Below are 19,953 nucleotides of genomic sequence, written 5' to 3' on the forward strand. Positions count from 1 at the left end.
GGGTTTTACTTTACATTCTCCATTTGCATTTTTTTTTCTTTTCCCTATAGGACATTTACATGTGAAGAATATCAGGATATAGGAATCACTTGTATGTAAAAATGGGGTGTGAGATTATGAGCAGTGTCTTCTCAGCTCTGTGAACACTGTATTTGCTATTGAAAAGTGGAATGTAAAAATACCTTCTCTGTCTATTGTACAAAAAAAAGTGGGAAGCAGCACTCACTCAAAGTCTGCTAGAAAAACATTCACCGGGTGGTTAGAGCAACAGAGAGATGGAGCTTCCCCTTGCCCATGTAGGACGGCACCCAGAAATCTAGCATATCATTTCAGACTCTCAGGGAGCAACCTACTCCTTGGATGCAGGGATATTAAGCTGTCAACTAGGGAAGTGTAGACTTTTCTGGTAGAATCAGGCTTATGGAAAAAGAAAAGTGCGACATGGTGGATAGAAACTGGCCTCTGATTTTATTCTGGCAGCCTGGGATTAGAAGTGGGTGTAGCGCTGATTGGGTTTGGTGGAGTTGCGGGGCACTTGAGTTCACTCTGGGAAAGGTTTCACCAGAGCTCCCGTTTCAGCAGCACACGGCGACTTTCCCAGTCAAGTGTCTCCATGAGTTAGAGACATTAGTTATATTTAAAGAGCAGATTTATTAGGGAGAGGAAAGGAACAGGTTTTGCTGAGAGAGGCCTGCATGGTTGCAGGTGGGCAGCCTTGACAGGTCACGGGCAGCCAGGAAGCTGCTGCCCTGCAGAGGGAGAGAGTTGGTGAGAAGAGGCACCTGCAGAGTCACAGGTGGGCAGTGGGAGTGTGGCGCTGAGCCTGTGTGGAGACTGCACTGATAAAGCCCTTTTCTCTTTGGGAGGGGTCACTCCTCATGGAGTGGCTGCTTGTTGCTGATGTTGGGTAACAGGCAAAACCAGGAAGGGACCAGAGATTCCAGGGTGGACCCAATCTCCATATCTTTACCCTCAGGCCTGTGCTCCACTCCCTGTAGCATCTGATCCTGCTTGGGTCTCATGCCTTGTGATCAGGCCCTGGCGCCTAAGGGTCACGACCTCTACAGCTGGGTTCATGGTCTTGTTATTCCCCGCGACCCCCACCTCTTTGTGTGAGTCAGGTTTTCGTCTTGCGAGGCCTCCTTGCCAGTTTTTCTATTCTTGTCCCCCATCAGCATTAATCTCTCCTTTGGTATAATCAGTCATTGGGTCCCAATCTTTGTGGTCACAATAATATGATCTGGCAAAGTAGTGGCAGTGTTATGCGATATTCACCATGGGGAGCCTGTCCTCTGGGCTTATAAGGTCTGGGGTCCTTGAGTCTGGCGGAGATGGTTGCCTCAAACCCAGGGCCATTGCCACTTTATTAGAGACCAGCTCTGTTCCTGGGAGACTGACCGGTGGGAAGTCAATCTGGAGTAAGCAGAGATTTGCCTGCATTCAGTCTACTCTTCTCATTCAAAGGACGGTATCATACCCATGTGTCAGTGACTCACACCATTTAGCTAGCATCTGATTGGTCTAGTCTATGATCCAGGTACCAAATATTGACGGGAAAATTTGGTGCCTACACAGATCCAACATGCCCTGACCCCATGGCAGGCTCATGGGCTGTTGGGCTCCGAGGAGCCACAGCTACAACTGGCCTCAGTGACTGAAGCACTCTGCACCCAGTACCCCTTCAGCTGGTTCCAGTAACAACTTAAGGGGTGGGGGGGGGGAAGAGCCTGCAGCAGCACTGGGACTGGGGTCACAGTTCCTGCAAGGTGGACCCTGCTGGGAGCCTGCCATTTGTCTTTTGACCCAGGACTCCACCCCCTCTCTACTCTGGACAACTGGAGCCTTAGCTCTGGAGCTGACCCAATGGCACCCCAAGCTCCTCCCTGCAGCCCTGAAGCAGGGGCTGTGGGGTGGTGGAGTTGGGCTGGGGGCTAACTCTTGCCTCTGGTGGGGAGCTTGCTTGTTTGCTCAGCACAGGGCAAATCTCCTCTGCAAGCCCAGTGGGGTTGCATGCCCTGGGGCTGCGTGGGACAGGAACCCAGCTGCCTGCCGGCCTCTGCCAGCAGCCGGAGCTCCAGGGGTACGCACCACACCCACTGCCACTTGCACAGCCCACCTGGTGCAGGCCCTGGTGCTCCAAGCCGGTTAGGGCGGGGCAGGCAGGGCAGTGGGCGCTGCCAGAGGCAATGCTTCTGAGCTGCAGCTGCAGGAAACTCCCGCTGCTGCTGGAACACTGAAGTCTCAAAAGGGGCTTGCGCCAAGGGAGGGGCTGCCCGCAGGCCGCATCTCCCGCCTCTGCTGCTTTTGGATCTGCGAGCCCAGAAGCAAGAAGCGGGAAACCACGCCTGCTGAGGTCAGGGCCCGCCAGGAGCCCTGGGGTTCGGGGTGCCGCGCCAGCCCCCTGCATTTGCCAGGAATCACAAATCTTCCAGGATTCCCAAATCGTCCTGGGGAGGAAGAAGGGCTCACACCGCTCGCTCAGGCACAGGTACTGGTGCACGCCACTGCTTTCTACTTAGTGGGCTTTAAATTAAAACACGTGGAGTCGATGAAATCATGTTAGTCGATATTTATTGAGCACTTAACATGAGTCAGGGAGCTTTCCACTTTCATGTAATGGTTCATTATTCCTGACAACAGCTCTGTGATAGAAATGTTCTTGTTACCCCATTTTTTTCAGGGAGGAAATCAAGGTAGGCAGCGGTGGATGTCATGGGGCAAAGATTATGAGGCAAATAAGTGGTTGAGTTTGATTTTCAAGGCATGAATAAACTGCATTTTGTGGTTAATGTGTTATCGAGGGGTGCTATGAGAAACCAGTGCGGATGTTTTGCAATAGTAATGTGACTGGCATGAGGAGAGGTGATTGCAACACGTCAAAATGGATAGTGCAAGAGATATTTAGCAGATTGAATCAGCAAGACTTTGTGATTGAGCAGTTGTGTGGGGTAAGCCAGAAAGGCATATCAATCACTATTCTCAGTTTTCTATCTTGTGAAATAAGAGAGGGGGTGTTTGAGATAAAGGAGGTGTTTGTCTGCAAGATCACAGATTTAGTTTGGGATGTGATGCGTTTGTGGTGACTATGCTGTTTCCATTGGAGTCATCCACAGCTTGGAGTATTATTTCACCATTTTTTTTTTTTTAATCATTATGATTTGTTAATCATTAACCTTTCACGTGTGCCTGCAGTAGAGCATTGATAAGTCCTTTTGGCCGGAGATCAGGTTGTACAACTGGGAGATGTGACCTGGGCAGTCCAGTGAAGCTATGGGAGGCAAATAAATTATGGAAGTAGAAAAGAGAAAAGTATTCAAATATATATGCTCACATGTACAACATGCATCATTTCACAATATCTTTGTTCAATGTCTGCTTATCTTTGAAGATAAATAGTTGAGCTGAATGAGCTATAGAAGCCTTTCTAGGGCTAATTGCTTTTTATTTCAGTGCGTGTGAGTATGTGTATCTGTGTATTCCTGCACACACAAACACACATAAGTGTGGCACTTGTTTTCTGCCAGTTTGTCGAGATGATAAGATTCATTCCACAGGTATATACTGAGGTCCTTTTGTGGAGTAGTTAAATATAGGAAATTATGAAATAACTAAAATAGCTCCTGACTCCAAAGAGTCTGCCCTTTTTATGGAAGAAACAATATAATGGAATCTTGCAAGGGACAAGAAAACTGGGTCCAGCCTTCAATACTGAGAACAGTGAATTGCAACCCATAAAGTTACTTAATCATTTGCATCTTGGTGTCTTTATCTGCCAATTAGAAATGATAAGGCCTAACACAAAATGTCAGTTAAGATTAATTGTCAAGTGTCAGGCACAGTAGCTGGCACAAAGCAATAACTCAGCCCCCTTCACTATGTGTGTGATAAATGATGGCCACGTAATGTGAGGGCTGGGATGATATAGAGACTTAACCACTGTTTTTCAAAACTGAAGAAGGAAAACATTTATTTCTGATTGAGTTGAAGAGGAATCCATCTTGAATTAGAGTTCTGAAAGCAGGGAAATCTGGCTGGCACCATTGTAAAAAGCAGTAGGAAAGTCTGGGAATGTTGAGACATAATCTGAATGCATTTGAAATTGTTTTTTCACTGTGGCGCTAGACCAATAGAAGACAACAGAAGACAACAACAATAATCCAGTCTAGAGAGAATAATGCCCATAATCATGGGAACAGCAGGGGAATAAATGAAAAATGGCACAGACAGAATGTTCAATGAAAATGTTGGCATATTCAATGCGCCATGAAGCCCTCCTTGGTCGGGGAGCAGCCCATCGAACCGGCGCTGCAAGGCTGCGGGCAGCTTGGCAACCCCGCGCTCAACCGCTGCGCCACCAGGGAGGCCCCCTTCTTCTTTTATTCTTCAGCTCCTACTAAAGTCCACTTTTAATTACAGCCAGCAATTATTTTTTTCAAATTTATATGGCGAATATAAAAAACAGAGTCATATCTGAGTTCAAGGAAATATTTTGGCCTAACAATAAAAATTGACAATACTCAATATTGAGTTGGCAGTTGACTAGAAGGAAAAAAATCCTCCTTCAGATCCATGTCTTTTTCAGAGCTATAGTTCTCTTTTCCTGCCAGGTGTCCCTTCAAAGTCTTCAAACTTAGTGTGTCTAAAAAGGAACTTACCATCTTGCTTCCAATACTCCCTCTATTTGTTTTCTGAGTGCATCCATCCACCTAAGCCAAGGGAAATGCTCTTGAGTCATTTTCAACATCTAAGGTTTACATGCCTTTGGTACAACCTGTTAAGGTAGGGCAGAGAAAAGGAAATGGCTAACGTTTCTATTTGGGGAAGCTCGAGTAAGAGGGAAGGAGAGAACGGTCATTTCGTTGTTGAATATTTAGTTGAGATGCTTCCAACACTGTATCAATAGTGTCTGATTAGTCTTCACTCATTAGCTTCTCACCTGAAAGCTCCTTTCTGCTGATCCCAGGTGCATTTAATATTAGAAATTGTCCTGCCTTGTCCTTTGTGTTCTGTGCTGCTTTTTCATACTTTTGTTTTGCTCTAAGGATGGTAGATAGTATGAGTTACATGTGTGTTTTTCAAAAGAGAATCATATTTACAGAGCAAAACTGAAAATTCAAAGTTAATGTAAATGTTTAAGCTTTCTATTGAATTTAATTACATTCCTTGATGTTTATTTATTCATTTATCTTTGGGGAATTATACAAGTCACATTTCCCTCATTTATTAGATTATCAAATATGAATGATTAACTTTGGCATGAATTCAAGTAAATAACTTATTTCCCGATGTTCTTAGCTTGTAGTTCATTAAAATTGTCTTTGAGCAACATTTGTACAAAATATTTTGCTGTTGTTTTCCATTATTCTAGTAATGTTTATTGATAATGCATTAAAAGTGTATTTAAAATTGTTCATATTAAAATTAGTCTGATCATCACAACATAAATAATCTAAAATAATAGCCTTTAAAATAATTTGAAAGTGTAATCGGTTAGATGGGAAAAAAGAAAACTTTATATTGACAAACTTCATGATGAACTAGGCAATGTCATGTTATACTGAAAGTCAAAATACACCAACTTAGGTCTTTGTTTCCAATATATTTGTTTTCCTATTTGGTCAGTTTTATGAGGCTAATAAAAAGTTAACATGTTCTAGTTATGTTTTAATTAAGATTTCTCAGTATATGACAAGTACAATATTTGTAAATTAAACCATATATTACCAAGCACCTTGATATATTTATTTAAGGAGTTCATAGTTCAATTAAGAACATATATTGAATCTATAAATAATTAGCTTAATAGCTTATAAAATATTTATAGCAGCAATCTAGTTGAGGGCATTGAATTTCACTATATATCTTATTGAAGATGGCACTGCTCAGAATATTTAATTATGTAAAATGATTCTCAGAAGTTGCTCCTTAGTAATTATATAATTTGTTGGCATTACAGTTTTGAATTGGACATGTAGATTAGTGTCTTCTGTTACCTTAGCTTGAGCACTTTTGTAGAAGGTCTTTCTGAGTCTTATTTAATCCCTTCTATGATTTGATAACATTGATAACTCACATATATTGTTTCATGAAAGAAAGAATGAATGAACAATTTGCAATCAAAGTTATACTGATGAGAAAAATTGCAAAAGTAAAACTGAGGTAATTATCTACTTTTCTATTAGTACTAAATTTTGCTTCTTTAAACATGTTTCATCTATGTGTGAACACCAGAGTTATTGGGCATTCTATTGTGCGCTAATGTCTTAAAGTCATTTGTGGTTAAATATTCTATTACAATTTGACAGCATTCTGTCTTTATTTTTAAAAAAATATTTATTTATTTATGCATACAAGAACTGGGATGTAAGCCAGAGGTGGCGGGGGGAGGGGGGTGCTGGTGAAAGTATTCACCAGAGATGGAGTAGGGAGAAGATCTACTGAAATGCACTGCTGAGGGGAGCAGAGGGCAAGACAGGAGAGGTTTGCTGCACCAGGTAGGTTAGCTCCCTGCCGCCTGGGGATCGAACTCTGAACTTGTGCTGCAGTGTGATATTTTGATAGTTCTGGCTTTAAACCCTGTGCCACCAGGGAGGCCCCATTCTTTTTTTAAAAGGATATCTTAGAGTTAAAACTCCCATAGATGGCAGGCTGATGATAGCTTTGCACTTTGTGCTGTGTGCTGCCTTAGTAGAAATAGTCCTAGATAGTTCCATAGAGAAGCCTTAAGTATATGTGTTAATGATAATGGCAAGAATAGTACTAATGTAAATTTCAAAACAATCATCTCTAAAAAATAAGGCAGATTTTGCTAACAGATAGAATTATGATGTCAGCATATTTTATCTAGTGATTATGTCTTCTTGATCATATTCCCAAGAAGGAGGATATAATCAGACTTTACGCCGTTACTTCGATTCCGTTTCAAGGACTATTCTACCCAGAGCAAGAAGGCATCTATGCACTGTCTTATTTAAATTCTTGTCAGTTGGCTCCTATGCCCTGAGGCAGAATTCCAACCAAATTGTAAATAGGAATGTTGCCAACCTAACAGATGAGCAGAAGGTTCAAAGCCAAGAGTTCATGTTCACATATCAAATGTGTTTACTTAGGGCAGGATTCCCAGTTATAAATCTTCAAACATGTTCAGAAAAACGGTGCCAACATGAAGAGGTTGCCCCATCTTTAATCCATCTAGATTAAGGATTAACCTTGAATGTATTTTTAGAGATGGACCTTAGCCATCTTTTTTTCTATTGAGTTAATATTGGTTTATAACTCTGTATGTGATTCAAAGGCATGGGATAGCATCTCAAATGCAACATGTACCCACCACCAAGACACCCTGAGCCCTCCACCATAGGAAGTTTTGGATTCATTCATTGCATGGCTCAATCCTTATTCTATTGATTATCTGTTAATATAAACAAAAGGTGATTTACTATACCTGCAATAATATTTCAATTTTTATATTGATTGCATGTGTGCTATTTTCCATGCCTTCGTAACTTTTTTATTAATGATAACGTGGGACATTATAGGTTTTTGAAGGAAATGATTACTGATTTCCTCAGTTTTTTATCAATATTACTTCACTGGAAGTGAAACTATAAATAATAACCTACATTTGAACTTACATGATAGTAAAAAGAAACATTTCATTGGGTCATTTTTCCACTGATGGCCTGATATAAATTGTGAAAGAAATAAGTTGCAAATATTTTTTGAAAGACACAGAATTATGGTTCTTTAAGAATTTGATGTTATTTGTATAATATGTGACTGGAAAATGTTTAAGCGAACGTTGTTGGGGAATTATGGTGTTATTTACTAAAGCAGACTAATACATATTTCTAGTTGAAGCTTAATGGAAGTGTAATAAATCCAGCTGAGACTGAGTCTGGCTCTCATAGGTAGTTAAAACACATAGACATTGGTGTTATAATTTAGCAAATGATGGGGTTACCAAAGGTCAAATAATGCTAAGTATTCAAAAGCCACAGTTAAAAAAGAAAATACATGCGAAGAGAAACATCATTCTTTCAACTCTTTCCTGTGAGTATATAAACTCTCAAAAGGCAAAAATGCTCTAAAAATAAAGCTTCCAAAGGCTTTATATTCCACCTGAAAGCCAAATTTTAATCGCTAAGATTGTTCTATGAGGTTGCCTCAACATAAGATACAGTTCTTATGAAAACTTTGTGATTTTTATTAGATAAACAAAGCAAATGTTCTATGGGAATATTAAACAACATAAATGAGCACAAAAGAAAATATCTTTTAAATCTTTACAAATCCAACATCAGACTTAATATGCAAATATTTTGTGCATATTTATACGTGAATACATGCATTAAAATGAGATCCCACTAGATGTACCATATATATTATTGATTTTTTTTTTTTTTACTAAAAATACATTATGTCCAACTTCTAATTTGAAAAAAGCACCTGCCTCATCAAAATCAAATAGGTGGGTTATTTCAGGGCAATTAGGTTTCAAATTTGCACCTTTAAAAACACAGTGTAAGTTCTTTGAATATATAGCTTGGGGCACATGTCTGAATGTTTTGGTTTTTATTCCCCCAGGATCTTACCCAGTTAAGACCCAGTTATGACACTCACTGATTAAACATTACACAGCTTTCTAGCATTTGGAGTAACCATCTAGAAAGTTTATTAAAGCAGATATTTATTTTTTAAAGATTTATTCATTTATGCATACAAGAACAGGGGTACAGGCCAGAGGTGCGGGGGTTCGGGGGTGAAAGGATTCACCAGAGACAGAGTGGGGAGCAGAACAGGCAGACTGACTAAAGTACACTGCAGAGGGGAGCAGCGGGCAAGTCAGGAGAGGTCTGCTGCACCATGTGTGTCGCTCCTTGTCTGGGGATTGAACAAGTGCTGCAGTGGCTGCGGTTAGCTTCATAGGTTGTGTCTTAAACCCTTGCGCCACCAGGGAGGCCCCTTAAAGCAAAAATTTATACCAAATCATGAGGGTGAGATAGAAAATCCCTAGCTAGAATCAGAAGTCTTATATCATCTGATCAGAAATCAATAAATTCCATTTGAAATATGTTTTTCCTGTGGTTATAAATGGCTAAATTTATAACCTAGCTTTCATGGCTGGTTTTATACTATGTGAATTTCCAGTTGGATTATAATTTCTAATGGTAGTAAATTTGTTTTACCTAATTTTTATCTCCAGTATTTACAACAATTTCCATGTTTAACTATTTTGCATAAGTTAGCAAGTTATAAATCATCTTTGCTTATTCTTTAGACTTTTTTTACTAGAATATTTAGCATCTCTGATTATTTTTGGCGCTTGTATTTTTTTTTAATACTTTAAGTTTATTAACCCTTTGCCATAAAACAAGTTTCTTTTTTTCCCAATCACCTGAAATATATTTACCTGTGCACCTTGGATATATGGTGGGTTTGGTGCCAGACTGCTAAAATAAAGCAAATATTGCAATAAAGCAAGTCACACTCAGTTTTTCCATTTCCCAGTGCATACAAAATTTGTTTACACTGTAGTATAGTCTTTTAAATGTAGTATAGTCTTTTAAACAATAGCATTGTTTAAAAAAAATGATTTAATTTTAAAATACTTTATTGCTAAAAACGCTATCCATCTTAAGCTTAGCAAGTAGTAATCTTTTTGCTGGTCTTTTCTCAATGGTGTGGGTGTTGACTGATTCAGGATGGACATTCCTGAAGGATGAAGTGGCTAAGGCAATTTTGTAAAATAAGACAAGGCTGAAGAAGTTTGCTGCATCAATCAACTCTTCATTTTTCAAAGGATTCATTTACTAGGGAATGATGTTTAATAGCATTTTACCCTCAGTAGACCTGTAACAGGGTGGTCCCCAGGAAAAGGGGAGATTCCAGGTACCCTACTCCACCTAAGGGAGGGAGGAGATGAGCAGGAAAAAAAAAGAAGCTGGGAGGAGACTGGAGAAGGAAGGAAGCAAGATGGAGAGCAAGGAGACCTGGAGGAGACACATGGAGCAGAGAGACACATGAAGAAGCTGCATTTGCTTCTTGGTCCTGGACTGGGTGAAACCAATGTGGGTGAGGGGCCCATGGGGAGGATAAACATGGCAGCTTTGGATTTGTTCTTTTCCTCCCAGACTTGCCTGGCTGTTTCTGACCCTTTTCTACGGGTCCCCACGGGAAGGTGCTTTAGACTTGTGGCTGGCTTTCGGGCCTTGCTTTGGGCCAACCCTGTTTGGCTGGACATTTATCCACAAGGGATGGGTAACTTTGGGTGCTTAATTTGGAAACTATATTCTTTATTCTTTGTCTTTTCTATATTGTCCACTAATTGTATTAAAGTTCCTTTCCATTAAATGTCTTACATGTGTTGTCTTAATGTAGTGATGTCAGAACCTATTTAGAGCAGCTAGGTTTGGGGGTTCTGGGGTGCCCCTCTCCCTGCCCTGTAATAGAGCTCCTTTTGAAACTGGAGAATATGCTCTACAAACCTGTCACTGCTTTATCAACTAAATTTATATCTAAATCTTTGGTTGTCATTTCAACAATGTTCACATCCTCTTGAGATTTCATCCCAAGAAAACAATTTGTTCATCCATAAGAAGCAACTTCTCATTCATTGAAGTTTTATCATGAAGCTGTAGCAATTCAGTCATATATTCTAGTTCTGCTTCTAATGCTAGTTCTCTTGATATTTCCACTCTATCCACAGTACTTTTTCTACTGAAGTCTTGAACCCCCCTATATCATCCATGAAGGCTGGAATGAATTTCTTCCAAACGCCTGTTAATCTTGATATTTTAACCTTCTCCCATAAATCACAAGTATTCTTAATAGCATCAAAAATAGTAAATCCTTTCCAGAAGGTTTTCAGTACTTTGCTCAGACTTATCAGAAAAGCTGCTATCTATGGCAGCTATAGCCTTTTGAAATGTATTTCTTAAATAATCAGACCTGCAAGTCAAAATAACTCCTTCCAGACTACAGAATTTATGTTGTTAACAAGCATGGAAACCTGTACATCTAATCCATCAGAGCTCCTAGGGAACCAGATGCACTGTCAGTGAGCATTGATATGTTGCAAGGATTTTTTTTTTCTTCCTGACCAGTAGATCTCAACAGTGGGCTTAAAATATTCACTAAACCATAAATATAAAAATATTTATTAAAACACTAAATGGATGTGTTGTCTTCCAGGCTTTGTTGTTCCATTTATAGATCACCTGCAGAGTAGACATAGCATAATTCTGTTTTTTAAAGATTTATTTATTTATGCATACAAGAATTGGGGTATGGGCCAGAGGTGCAGGGGGTGAAAGGATTCACCAGAGACAGAATGGGCAACAGAACAGGAGGATCATTGAAATATACTGCTGAGGGGAGCAGGAGATATCTGCTGCTCCCTCTGGGTCACCTCCCTGGCCAGGGATCTGCAGGTAGCTTCACAGTGCTGCATCTTAACCCCTTGCACCACCAAGGCCACAGGCTTTTCAGAATGGTAAGTGATCATTGACATCAATTCCATGTCACCAGCTACACTAGCTTCCAAGAGAATCAGTCTGCCTTCTGAAGCTTTGAAGCCAAGCATTAACTTTTCTTCTCAATCTATGAAAGTCCTAGATGACATCTTTTTCCACTTGAAGGCTATTTCATCTACACTGAACATCTGGTATTTGGTGCAGCCACCTTTATCAATGAACTTAGATCTTCTGGAAACTTGCTTGGTTCTCTAGCAACTCTTACTTCACCTTGCAGTTTTCTCTTATGAATGTTTCTTTCCTTAAATCTCACAAACTAAACTTTCAATCATTTCTACTGTAACACATTTCCTTAAACTCATAAAGCAACTTTTAAAACTTTTTTTCTGCAGCTTCTTTACCTTTTTAACCTTCCTAGAACTGAAGTGTTCTATGGCTTGTTCTGGATTAGGCTTAAGGAAATATTATGGCAGATCTGATCTTTCCAGACAGCTCAAATTTTCTCCTTTTCAGCAGTAAGGCTGATAGGCTTTATTATCCTTCTTTTTTTTTTTTAAGATTTATTTATTCATTTTACACAAGAACCAGATGCGTGGGAGGGTGAGAGGATTCACCAGAGACAGAGCAGGGAACAGAACAGGCATACTGATGAAATACACTGCTGAGGGGAGCAGCAGGCATGGCGGGTGAGGTCTGCCACACCATGTGGGACCCTCGCCAGCTGGCCGGGATCGAACCGGCGCTGCAGAGGTTGCAGACAGCTTCACAGTGCGGTGCTCAACCACATGTGCTACCAGGGGAGGCCCCCTTAATCTTCTTGTGTGCATTGAAATAGCACTTTTAATTCCATAAAGAACTTTTCCTTTGCATTTACAACTTGCCTAACTACTTGGCACAAGGAGTTTAACTTTTGCCTTATCTTGAATTTCAACATGCCTTCTTCACTAAGTTGAATCATTTCTAATTTTTTATTCAAGGTGATATTCCGAGACTCTTTCATTTGAACACCTAGAGGTCATTATAAGGTTATTAAATGGCCTAATTTTACTACTGTTGTGTCTCAGGGAATAGGGAAACTGGAGGAAAGGAAAAGAGATAGGGGAATAACCAGTCATTGGGGCATTCAGAACACACATGACATTAATGGACTAAGTTCACCATCACATACAGTTGTGCTTTGTGCCTCAAAGCGATTACAAAAGTACCAGCAAGATCACCATTATAACAGAGATAATAATAATGAAACTATTTGAATTACTGTGAGAATTACGGACATGTGATGTAAAGACTTGAGCATGTGCTATTGGAAAAATGGCTGTGACAGATTTGCACAAAGTGGGGTTGTTACAAACCTTCAATTTACAAAAAGCACAATATCTACAGAGCATAAAGTTTTTGCCTGCCTCCTTTCCCTTCTCTCTTTTTCTGATTTTTATGTTTGAATCTATCCGGTACATTCTGATTCTTTGTGCATGAGACATGTTTAAAATCTAACTTTTCCTTAAGCTTCCGTTAAATCACCCATCCTTCGTTATGTATAAAAATATACATGTGATTTCACCTGGAATTTTTTTTTCTCATAGTATATCAGGGAACATTTTCTTAAACTAAGCTGTTGTCTTAATACTATTGATGAATCTTCTTTTTTTATTTTATCATATACACGATATATATGTACCTTATTATTAAAGATCTGCCAACAGTTGTATGTAAATAATAGACCTGCTGTTTATCCATATTCATGTAGGTAAAGCTCTATATGCATAAACATTTACCCAAATAATTTCCTCTTACCTTATGATTTGATTTCCAATCAAGAAAATGTAATGTGGGGCTGGGGGAAAAAAAAGAAAATGTAACATGAGTAGCTTTTATTTTTACACAGCAAAATAAATCTTGACCGTAATTAATGAGTGATATACACTTTCCAAAGCCTGCTATCGCAGCCCAAGACTATGAGATCTTACAAAAGATCATAAGCATCGAGCCATACAAGTGTGAGCTCTAAAAGCCAACCCAGACCTTTCAGGCAAAGGGCATTGTCATTGAAAGAAAAGTAACCTCCAATTCAGATGCAGGTTGTGTTGAATTCACACATGAAATGCTGCTTCCAGATGAGTGTAACATTTCAAAAAGATGCATCAGATTTGGAAAAGCTCAGAGAACAAAAATGAAATGATCAAGGCCATGTGCTTGTTTTCACTGAGGCTGTCCTTGGAGATGCCAGGGGTGTGTGATGAGGAGGTAGAGTGTGCCCCCTGTCATTTGTGACACAGACAGATGACAGCTTCTCACTCTTGTCAGAGGTGCCACATTAACACAATCACACAATCTGCCATTTGTATGAGTGTGGCTCATTAAGAGGTGAGTCTCCATAGGGAATTAGATGAGTGGGGCATTTATTCAGGGAGAATGGAAGCGGGAAAGAAGTCTGGGACAGATGTCAGGCCATGATAGAAGTCTGATCTCTTCCAGATGAGAAGAAAGGAGGTGCTGTCTGGTTTTTGAGAAGCATGTCAATGGCTCTCAAGCAAGTGTTACCACCTGGAGGATTGTCTCCAGATATGGCAAATCTTAGCAAACCTGTCTTGTATGGGTCATTGCTTTAGACTAGCTGTGGGAAGCCCGGCATTCATGCAACTTGGTTCTGGATCTCAAAGGGCAGCAATGGAGACCTGACAGGCATATTGTCAAGGCAACCAAGTTATTTGATCACCGTGTTTTTCCTTCTGATAGGATGTTACCACTAAATTTCTTCTACTCACAATTTCACAATCTTTTCTGAAAGATTTAAAAGCTCGGGGATCAAGTGAAAAAAAGGATAAGTGATGTTATATGATTAAAATACATCCACAATGTGAACAATGTAATATCGTCTGGATAAATTGAACATAGATGTGTGAGGAAAGAATAAAGAATTTGCAAGTAAAGAGGATCCCCTCAATTGAAGTCAGTTAATGTAAAATATAAAGTAAAGGCTCTTTATATAATTGGGATAGCAAAGTGCCACTAACCACTTAGAGGTTACATTTTAAGATCTTCTCTTTAATGTATTATTTATCATGTTTTGTTCTTTATTGAGAATTTTAAACTATCTCAGAAACACTTCTGGAAACTCTCATGTCCTAAGTAGAGGAGCTGCTTTAAGAGCTGATAAAAAGGATGTAGGTCCACTTTCTTTCAACTAAGAATTCAACTTTGTAGCTGATGGAAGCAGGAAACAGCTAAAAGTGCTTCTTCTGAAAATGAATGAATTTTTGAAAAAAGCAAATTGACTAGGAAACTTTTAAAAACGTGAAAATGCTTATCATGGCGGGCAGGGAACACGTTAAACATCCTGTGTAGGGGAGCTCAACTACTGCTGTTCCCTTCTTCAGTCCTGTGGGAGAAAGGATGAAAGCATGCAGGGACCCTTGGGATGCAGCTGATCCAGAGTGCCAGAAAAGACAAATTATAGCTTTGAAGTGCAGGGAAATAGTCACAGAAATGAATCATCCTTGCTAAGGTGGTAATGGCTGATGGCTGGGCGATAAGCAGCTCCAGGGAGAATTTGTTGCCAAAAGCTTCAAGCTTGAGAACAAATCATCAGGAAGAACTTCTGATGGCCTGAATTCCAAGTGAGTCAGAAGAGAACATGCTAGTAAAAGACCATGTGCACAATGGGGGTGAATTTGGAGGAAGAATTAAATAGGATTTAAAATGTGCTGTATATGTGTATATATATTGTTATTTCCTTATTGAGCATGTTCTAGGGGCATTATATTCTCTTACTGATTCTGAGTTCACTTATTAATATAAATATATATATATATATAGTATTTTTTAATTTTTACAAAGAAAATCTGGGGTGTAGACCAGAGGTCTGGGGAGAGGTTTGAAGAGGGTTGAGAGGATTCACCAGAGACAGAGTGGGGAGAAGATCTACTGAAACACACTGCTGAAGGGAGCACCAGGAGAGACAGAGAGGTCTGCTGCACCATGTGAATCAGCTCCCTGGGTGGGATCGAACTTGTGCTTCAGTGGCTGCGGATAGCTTCATAGTGCTGCTACTAAACCCCTTGTGCCACCAGGGAGGCCCTGGATCTTGTCAAAATTCTTTCTCTAAATAAGCTTCTGCTTGTCCATTTAAGCTAAGGGATAATGCATCATTTACATAAAAATTGAGGAAATATCTCCATGTCAGTATTTGAAGACATCAGCAGCCAGTAATTTAAGTACCCAGCAATTGTTTCCCTCTATATTTCTGAATAAAATTAAGTTCTTCTTTGTACATTTGTTTTGGAGTCACTTTCTATTCAACCTAACCTGTTGAACTTTCCCTTTTGTTAAAGATGTGGTTTCCTGCCTCACTGCAGTTTAACTTTAGGAAAGCTTGCTTCTGAATAGTTGCTGTGTTCCATACTGTCTAGTGCTGCATAAGAATTTGAAATACCATAGCAAAATAGCACTAAAATATAAAGATATTATCTCACAAATAGCCTATGATATAACTGGATGCCCAGCCATAGCCCTAAGTCCTTCAATTTCTCAGTGGACATTCATATCATGACTTATATGTTGACACCATGAAATCTTATCTTTTATTTGCCAAAATTGTATTTTCTTATATCGGCTGGTCAAAAACTAATTTGAGCTATTGCATAGTGATATCATCCAGCCACATAGACTTCATAAAGTTTGCAATATTGAAAATAAAAAAAAAAAGATAGGTGGAAATAATTAAATGTGCTAAGGAAGCTAAATCTTCAGTCTCTGTTATTTGGCTGTGCTTCTGCCTCTTCAGGTAATTCAGGCAGAAATTATCATTCCAAGAAGCCAGATGTTATGTCAGTTATAGACAGCTTTAAGAAGAGCTCAGAAAAAAATCATGAAGGATTCTCTTTGTAACACCATTTTAGCCCTTAATAAATAATAGGCTGCTGTTGATGTTTACTAGCACTGAAAATAAAATACTGCAGATGAAGTATTTTATATAATTTCATTAATTCATACAGCAAACGGTGATTGGGCTTATACTTATGTGATAAGCATAGTTCCTAGCACTTGAGATGGTCAGTGACTAAAAGGGGCAATATTTTTGCCCTCGTAGAGTTCTAGCAGAGTGCATTCCAGTTAGTAGTAGCACATTCTAGTAGAGAGACAGACAAAAATAACATAAATACAGCGCACACATTTATATCAGAAACGCACATACTTTTGAAAGGGACAAATGTGAGAAAATAGTCACAGTTAGGGTAGAGTTTGTATTGTGAGATGTAAATTTTACTAGAATGATCAGGGCATGCTTCATCGAAAAGTTGACATAAGGGCAATGATTTGATGTAAATGAACTTCAAAAACTCTCCTTTGTTACTTTTTCAAAATGAAAAGATTTGAAAAGCCTTGAGCCTAAGATTTATTCCTATTGTTTTTAGCCTTTTTTTATTATAAAGAAGATAAATTTTGCAAAGAAGGACTCCGAGATCAATAATATTCTGAATCACTCAGGTAGATTGTTTACTTTTGAAAAATATTAATTTTCCTCTTTCATATCTCCAAGTTCTAAGCAACCTCTTGATATACCTCTTGATATACTTCATATGGCACATGAATGGTCATATCCATTCTCAAATTGATCTTATATTGCTAAACCCATAGAAGTCATGAAATTTGGCAATGTCAATTTGCCAGTGCACGAGAAATACCTGGTTTGACAGCACACTCAGTACAGTTAATCTAAGATTGGTTTCACTTGTATTGGCAAGCTCGGGTTTACGTTTTAATAAGCTGGAAGTAACTTTTGTGAAGTCATTTGATAGGTCATGATTTTGTTGACCTTGGTAATCAAAAAATAGAATATATTTTGCTTAGGAAAGTTGCATTTTTTTTCTGTTTCTATACTGAAAACAATATTGTTGGGAATAAAAATCTATGGGGCTTTGTTTTCTTTGGATTAAATGAAATGAAACATCAGAAAATGTATGTATTCAAGGTCACCAATTCTTATTTTGCTCTTTTTGTTTTTGTTTTTTGCTTTTCATTGTGGAAGACAATGAAAAGGCTGGTTCTCGCTTTCATGTGCAGCCGTAAGACGTATATTATGAGGTGAATGTTTCAATCTAAAAATATTTTTTTTGATAAAAGAATCAACATTAGAAAAGACTCATAAACAAGAAGTCTCTTAGTGGACTTTATCATGTCCTTTGAAAACTACTTATCTGAATGTAAAAACTTCACATAAGTGCTCATTTGAGTCAGATGTCACGATTTCTTTTCTCAGGCTGGGTGAGCTGTATCAGAAGGATTTGTAAAGTTGCCTTACTTGACTTTAGCAGCTGTTTCTTTAAAAACACCAAAACTGTTGTGCACAGTGCTATATGTGAACGTGTGCTAACATAACTTTACATACCAGGAGTTCACTCATTATTCTATTAACTCTAGCTCATTTCTTGCTAAAGGATCACAAATTACATTGAAATTATATTCCACTATTTATTCTATATTGATGGCTATTTAATGTGATTTATTTCTAGCATTGAGACAATGTATTTTGTCATATGGTTGAAATCTGGGTATCTGCAAGGGAATGTTTCATATGAAAGAATAATAACCATTAAATTTATAGATAAATGGCTAAGACGGTGTATCATATAATCTTTGTGTATGCCCAAATGCTTCATTTACTATATTACATCCTTTCATGTCTTTACTTATTATGAATACATAGCCCAAGAAATTTGCTTCAATAATCTACTTTTTTTTAAATCTTTTATCAGTGCATTTGAACTTTAATGTCTGCTGGATCAAACACATTCTTTCATCAAAAAGATGAAAAGACTTTCTATGTATTATTCTCAATTTTAAAAATAAACTAGTGTATTCTGAAAATTTGAGACAGAATTTCAGAGTATTCAATGAATCCTGCATATTAATCAGGGATAAATATTGCTTATGAAATGGAAACACATTACCCTAAATATTGACCTTTTTCCTTAAGAAAGGAAGGATATGTTGCTAAAAAAAAAAAAAGTGCTTTTCACCAGTGTAATCCTGTCTGGTATAGATGCCTAAATTTTCAGTAATAAATTGGAGTAAAATTCAAAATTATGTTTATAAGTTTATGGCCTCAAGTGACCCTTCTCAATTCCTTTATTTATAACCAATGAATGAAACCATAGTCTCTGATGATATATACTAATATTTTAAGTTCTGTTCACTTTTGTTAATTAAAATAGCTAATTTCTATGAGCAATGTTAGTTCTTTAAAATGTTTTTTTAAAGATTTATTTATGCATACAAGAACTGGGGTACAGGCCAGAGGTATGGGGAGTGAAAGGATTCACCAGAGACAGAGTGGGGAGCAGAACAGGTGGACTACTGAAATACACTGCGAGTGAGTCTGGAGAGGTCTGCTGCGCCATGTGGGTCACCTCCCTGGTCAGGGATCGAACTTGTGCTGCAGAGGCTGCAGATAGCTTCAGAGGTTGCATCTTAACCCCTTGCACCACCAGGAAGGCCCCTCTTTAAAATGTTTCTTAATCAAGTTTTGTTTATTTACCATTTGTTTACAAAACTATTTAATTTCAAAAGTAACAGCTTTACAGCTTTTTATGTGTATCTGCTTTGTTCACCCACAGCCATAGTGCTGGTACCATTGCACTATCTTATTGACCACCTGTAGATTTTCCTCTCACTCCCCTTCCCCCGCCCTGCTGCATATTTTTCTCAGAGCTTAACAGTTATTTTTCTTATATTTTCCCAGTTTTATTTCTTTGGTTATTTATATTTCACAAAGATGTGGAAACATTTGTTCATTGTGTTTCACTGTCTGACCAAATTCACTTAACAGAGTCATATTAGCTTCCACTGCATTGTATGAAAAGACATGATTTCATCTATTTTAGTCGCTAAGTAGTATTCCATTGAGTATAAATTTGTGTGTGTGTGTGTTGGGGTAACTTCTTTATCCAGTCGTTTTAGGTGATCATTTAGAGATTTTGTCTTAGCTATTATAAATAATGTTGCTATAAATGTAGGAGTACATATATCTCTTTATATTAATGTTTTCATAGTCATCAGATAAAAGCCTAGCACAGATCAGAAACAAAAACAGGAATAATATAGGACAACAACAAAATATTGAAGGGGAGGAATAAAAGGATAGACTCTGCATTGTTAAATAGCATTGAGTTGTTACCAGCACAGAAAAAGAAAGATTATTGTAGATATAGAAAGTTTGATCCAACCATTATTATACACACAAAAGAAAACAAACAAAAAACTGGAGCAGAGTCATTTGGAAAAAAAAAAAATGAAGAAACTGAGAAAACCATCTATTAAAAGGCAGATAGAAATACATGAGAAAAGAAAAAAAAATACAACGATTAAAAAAAAGGCAAAAAACAAAAGGTAAAGTGTTAGTAATTAAGTCTTGTGTACCAATAATCCCCTAAGCCTGAAGTCTGAACTCATCAATTAGAAGATACAGAGTAGTTGATGG

General features: G+C 38.4%; 1 protein-coding gene across 7 annotated transcripts in view; it reads left to right on the forward strand.

Annotated features, from left to right (window-relative positions):
- Window positions 1-19,953, forward strand: part of CDH18 (cadherin 18) — a 712,342-nt gene that overhangs the window by 118,959 nt on the left and 573,430 nt on the right. The window contains exon 1 of one of the 7 annotated variants that reach the window (XM_054688416.1): window positions 2,373-2,488. The exons of the other annotated variants lie outside the window; for them this stretch is intronic. The gene's annotated coding sequence lies outside the window, so the exon portion shown is untranslated. Of the gene's footprint in view, window positions 1-2,372; window positions 2,489-19,953 lie in introns of those variants that run through there. 7 annotated transcript variants of the gene reach the window in all.

Source organism: Talpa occidentalis, unplaced genomic scaffold (assembly GCF_014898055.3).
Source record: "Talpa occidentalis isolate TD23 unplaced genomic scaffold, MPIMG_talOcc4v2.1 talOcc4.6, whole genome shotgun sequence".
In the NCBI taxonomy this organism is placed as follows: Eukaryota; Metazoa; Chordata; class Mammalia; order Eulipotyphla; family Talpidae; genus Talpa; species Talpa occidentalis.